Genomic DNA, 6,000 nt, shown 5'->3' on the forward strand with positions numbered 1-6,000 from the left:
AAAGTTTGAGTCAAAATAGTAGAGGAAACTTAATAATTCCAAAAGCAAATTTAATGTGTTATTATTGATAAAAATTAGAACTAACCAGATAAACAATTTTTAAACACAATAAAACAACAATGATGCTATTAAATAAAAACAAACACACACAAAAACAACAAGGAGCCAGTTATACAGAACAAAGGAGAGAAACAGATGTATACAGAGTTAAGTCATGAAAAAGAAGAAACAGCCATCAAGAGAGAACATTACAGAAATCACAAGATACTTCCATGTACAATTGTATGCAAATCAATTTGAAAATCTAGATCAAATGCTTAACTTTTAAGGAAAATATGCCTCTATGACGTATACTCATAGAGACAGAATATTCAAACAAAAAAAATTTACAGTGTAGAAAAATGGGGAAAATAGCTCTACTGTACAAAATTACTGAGCCCCAAATTTTTTAAGGGATACACAAATACTTAATTTTTTTTAATTCAAATGTTACTAAACTATTTGAAGAGCTGTCATTTGATCAAAAAGATACAAGAGTATGTTAAAAGTATAATACATTATGGCCAAGTGGGATTTATTCTGGAAATTTTAGGGTAATCCAGTATATTAAACCTACTTATCTTTTGTTAAGTGATCTGATAGAAAAAAAAATATCATATGATCATATTACTAGAAGCTGAAGTTTATTTCTTTAAAACATACTCAAGAAATAGGAACAGATGGATTTTTACATGACAAAATACAAATGTTGGCTCAAAAGTTCATATCTTATTTAGCAAAATTATTGATACTTGTTCAAAATTCCAAGGAATGATGACCTATGTTTTGCTAATATTTAATTAGCAAAAAGAGATAAGAAAGCCTTCCTCAGCGATCAAAGCAAGAAATAGAGGAAAACAACAGAATGGGAAAGACTAGAGATCTCTTCAAGAAAATTAGAGATATCAAGGGAACATTTCATGCAAAGATGGGCTCGATAAAGGACAGAAATGGTATGGACCTAACAGAAGCAGAAGATATTAAGAGGTGGCAAGAATGCACAGAAGAACTGTACAAAAAAGATCTTCACGACGAAGATAATCACGATGGTGTGATCACTCACCTAGAGCCAGACATCCTGGAATGTGAAGTCAAGTGGGCCTTAGAAAACACTACGAACAAAGCTAGTGTAGGTGATGGAATTCCAGTTGAGCTGTTTCAACTCCTGAAAGATGATGCTGTGAAAGTGCTGCACTCCATACGCCAGCAAATTTGGAAAACTCGGCAGTGGCCACAGGACTCGAAAAGGTCAGTTTTCATTCCAATCCCAAAGAAAGGCAGTGCCAAAGAATGCTCAAATTACCGCACCATTGCACTCATCTCACATGCTAGTAAAGTAATGCTCAAAATTCTCAAAGCCAGGCTTCAGCAATACGTGAGCCATGAACTCCCTGCTGTTCAAGCTGGTTTTAGAAAAGGCAGAGGAACCACAGGTCAAATTTCCAGCATCTGCTGGATCATCGAAAAAGCAAGAGAGTTCCAGAAAAACATCTATTTCTGCTTTATTGACTATGCCAAAGCCTTTGACTGTGTGGATCACAACAGTGGAAAATTCTGAGAAACCTGTATGCAGGTCAGGAAGCAACAGTTAGAACTGGACATGGAACAACAGACTGGTTCCAAATAGGAAAAGGAGTACGTCAAGGCTGTATATTGTCACCCTGCTTATTTAACTTCTATGCAGAGTACATCATGAAAAACGCTGGGCTGGAAGAAGCACAAGCTGGAATCAAGATTTCCAGGAGAAGTATCAATAACCTCAGATACGCAGATGACACCACCCTTATGGCAGAAAGTGAAGAGGAATGAAAAAGCCTCTTGATGAAAGTGAAAGAAGAGAGTGAAAAAGTTGGCTTAAAGCTCAACATTCAGAAACTAAGATCATGGCACCTGGTCCCATCACTTCATGGGAAATAGATGAGGAAACAGTGGAAACAGTGTCAGACTTTATTTTTGGGGCTCCAAAATCACTGCAGATGGTGATTGCAGCCATGAAATTAAAAGACACTCCTTGGAAGGAAAGTTATGACCAACCTAGATAGCATATTGAAAAGCAGAGACATTACTTTGCCAACAAATGTCTCTCTAGTCAAGGCTATGGTTTTTCCAGTAGTCGTGTATGGATATGACAGTTGGACTGTGAAGAAAGCTGAGTGCCGAAAAATTGATGCTTTTGAACTGTGGTGTTGGAGAAGACTCTTGAGAGTCCCTTGGACTGCAAGGATTCCATTCTAAAGGAGACCAGTCCTGGATGTTCTTTGGAGGGAATGATGCTAAAGCTGAAACTCCAGTACTTTGGCCACCTCCTGCAAAGAGTTGACTCAATGGAAAAAACCCTTATGCTAGGAGGGATTGGGGCAGGAGGTGGAGGGGACGACAGAAGATGAGATGGCTGGATGGCATCACTGACTCGATGGACGTGCGTCTGAGTGAACTCCGGGAGTTGATGATGGACAGGGAGGCCTGGCGTGCTGTGATTCATGGGGTTGCAAAGAGTCAGACACAACTGAGTGACTGAAGTGAACTTAACTGAATGTGCTTTTGGAAGTGCTAGCCAGTTAAATAAACAAGGGGATAAAACTATTAAAGGTGTAAAAGTTGTAAAGAAAGAGACAAACGGGTTCTTAATTTTGGAGAAAGAGGTGACATAGAATACTATAGTCATTTTTTCTTTGTACAGTGGATATTAATCTTGATAACATTTGGATAAGGTACCTTGAGGGAGTTGAAGAGAAGAGAAAATAAGAGAACATCACACTTAAGGCACATATTAGCACTTTATTGTTCTAGCTGTCATGTCCCTTTGACCATTATTGGACTTAACTATGCAACTGCATGGTTTCCTTGGCCCTTTTAAGTGGATTTTACTTACTTCCTATCATTAAGTTGAAAAGCATGTAATTTGCATCTTGTAGAATTACCAAATCAATCCTGGATATTAGGTGCATTAGAAAACTGGTTAATAGTCGACTTCTGTACATGTTTGTTTTCATTATCCATGCACTCTGTATTCCTAATTTTGTCTGCCCTGAGATATGGTTGAGTCTCCTACCCTTCTGTGTGGAGATCTAATAAACAGAAACACTGTGGACATATATAAGCATCCTAGAGAAGTTTTAGGAGATGATATTTGAAAGAAGTAGAGACATAGTTCACCACGTGCCCTTTGCTTTCTCTTTTTTGAAAATTTTGCTTTTTAATTGAAGGATAATTGCTTCACAGAGTTCTGTTCTTTTCTGTCAAACTGCTTTCTCTTTTTAAAGCATGTATGTCATTTTCTGTGAAATTATTATCATTCTCATACTGACTCTGTTTATGTGGGTTGAATGGAAATAACATTGACATCATGAGATAAAGTGCTCTATATAAATAAGATGTATTATTTTTACAAAAATGAATTATTTTGGACAATTGGGAACATAACCACTTAAGGGGTGGAACATAGCAGCTGTTGAACAGTACACTTATAGCACTACAGTACAATTTGCAAAAGGGTGCCGGGATCTGCTGTCTAATTTTATTTTTTGAAACAAAATTACTGGAAGAATTTAGCTCTGCAGCACAGTGCAATTAACTAAATGGGAGTTGGCCAGAGAACAAGAGTAATAACCTCATTGCTTTCATGGTCTTAGTTTTAATTTGATACTGCAAAAAGAGCTGATATACATGTTACCAAAATGGAAGACAGATTAATAATACTTAAATTAAGTTTTTAGTGATCAAATCCTCTGTTTCAATCTTGGATCCCACAGTTTTGTTTTGGTTTCTATTTTCCTAAAGACAGAACCTAAAACAGAGCTTCTCTGGTGGTCAGTGGTAAGGACACCACCTGCGATGCAGGAGACTACCTGTAATGCAGGCAGTGTGGGTTCCATCCCTGGGTTTGGAAGATCCCTGGAGAAGGAAATGGCAACCTACTCTAGTCAGTATTCTTGCCTAGGGAATCCCATGGACAGAGGAGCCTGGTGGCCTACAGTCCAAATGGTTGCAATAGTCAGATACAACTTTAGCAACAAAACCACCACCACCAAACATTTTATGCTATTTGAACCCAGACTGATCAAATTATTGAAACCCATATCCTTTAAAAAAAAGTTTGCAAAATACGATGAACTTATTTAGCTCATCAAGAGAGAAAATTTTATATGAGAGAATGGTTGTCATTATTAAAAAAAAAACAAAACTATGTTACGTGGTGCAGAAATTTTGTGTCTTCATTCAGCTACCCTATCATCAATTTCATAAACCTTAAAACAGCAGACAGAATGTGATTCAGTTATGAGAAGGAAACTAGATAAGATTCCACTGGAAAAGACTATATCACTAAACAGATTTGATTAGCTTTTATACATAAGGCATCTTTAACTGTAATACACATACAATAATTGTTAACGTTCAACTTGATACCACCTTTCCCCATTTTATTATCAATAGATCATTTTCCCACAGTCTTAATTATGCAAAAAATTTTTTGAGATATATTTTATACAACAACAGAATTATTCATGGGATTTGTTGAACCAAAGAGCAAAAATTAATGTACTTTGGTAGAATCTGTTTCCCATAAGCTGTTTGCCTCAGTGGTGCTGGCTGGTAGTATCACAGCACAACTTGACACCACAGTGGAGGTCATCCTTAAATAAGTGAACTTTATAGAAGTATTGGAAGTCTGGAAGAAGATGAATGGCAGGACTAACGGGAGAGCAAAACAACCCTCTTCACTTGACTTGATTTTCTGCAGCTCTTCTGAAACATGAACAACATAGCTTCCATCATGAACCTGACAGTTCTGCAAATGCCCAGGAATTTTGCTCCTTACCCTAAAATTGCCCAATGGAGATCAGGATAGCGATTGCTACCTCACTGCCTTATTTTAATAGTATTTTCTTTAACCTTCTCATTAGATAAATTACAAAATGAAGAGTGAGCCCAAATTTACTATGAAACTAATGAATTTAAGCTTAGGTTATGTACATTGGCCTCAGTATGAGCTGGAATTTAAAGTATTCTAGGTGGAGAGGAAAAATCATATTGCAGTTAAGAAGCATTTCTATGCAACCATTTCTGGTAGGATTGCTGAACAACCCTTAGAAGCAAGTTATTTATATTTCTTAGACTTTTGGTAATTATTTTCTTATTCTAAAATTATATTCACTTTCATACAAAGTTTTATGTTTGTAATTTATTATAAAAAGAATAATTTGTTATTTTTTCTTAAATGAGTCTCTCCCACTTTCATAATATTTTGGTCTCTCCAAACCTGGATCTTCTCCCCAGAGAAAATGAGTTTGGGCATATCTGCTACCCCCATCACTGACTTATAAGCTAGAGCCCTGGATTGCTTAACTGCTGCCATCATAATGCCACCCATTTTCAGATCTTCGTGATTTAAAACAAACACTTATGTAGCTCATGAGTCTGTAGGAAAGTGATTTCAGCTAGTCTTACTTAACTTGGCTCACAAGTCTGAGGTCAGCTGGCCAGAAGCTGAGCAGGGATGTTTTTAGCTTAGATTGCTGGGGTGACTTGCCTCTGTTATACATCTCTTTCATCCTGTAGTGAGCTACTCTGTGCATGTTCTGTGCAGGAAAGCATAGTGAGAGGAAACACAGAAATGCTTGTGCATCTCATAATGCATGCATGCATGCTAAGTCGCATCATTCATGTCCGACTCTATGCGACCCTATGGACAGCAGCCCACCAGGCTCCTCCATCCGCAAGACTCTCCAGGCAAGAATACTGGAGTGGGTTGCCATTTCCCTCTCCAGCATCTCATAAACTAACACCTTATTGACTAAGTCAAATCATGGGGATATCCTAACCAGAATCAAGGCTGCAGAAACAATTGTCCCTTGGAAAATGCTCATCAGATTATTCAGTCCTTCCTTTTAAAGATTCAAACTGAGATATTTGCAGTTGAAATTATTTGAGTTTTTAGATTTGCTTCAAGATAATATGAAA

This window comes from Budorcas taxicolor, chromosome 8 (genome assembly GCF_023091745.1).
Source record: "Budorcas taxicolor isolate Tak-1 chromosome 8, Takin1.1, whole genome shotgun sequence".
NCBI classification, from domain to species: Eukaryota; Metazoa; Chordata; class Mammalia; order Artiodactyla; family Bovidae; genus Budorcas; species Budorcas taxicolor.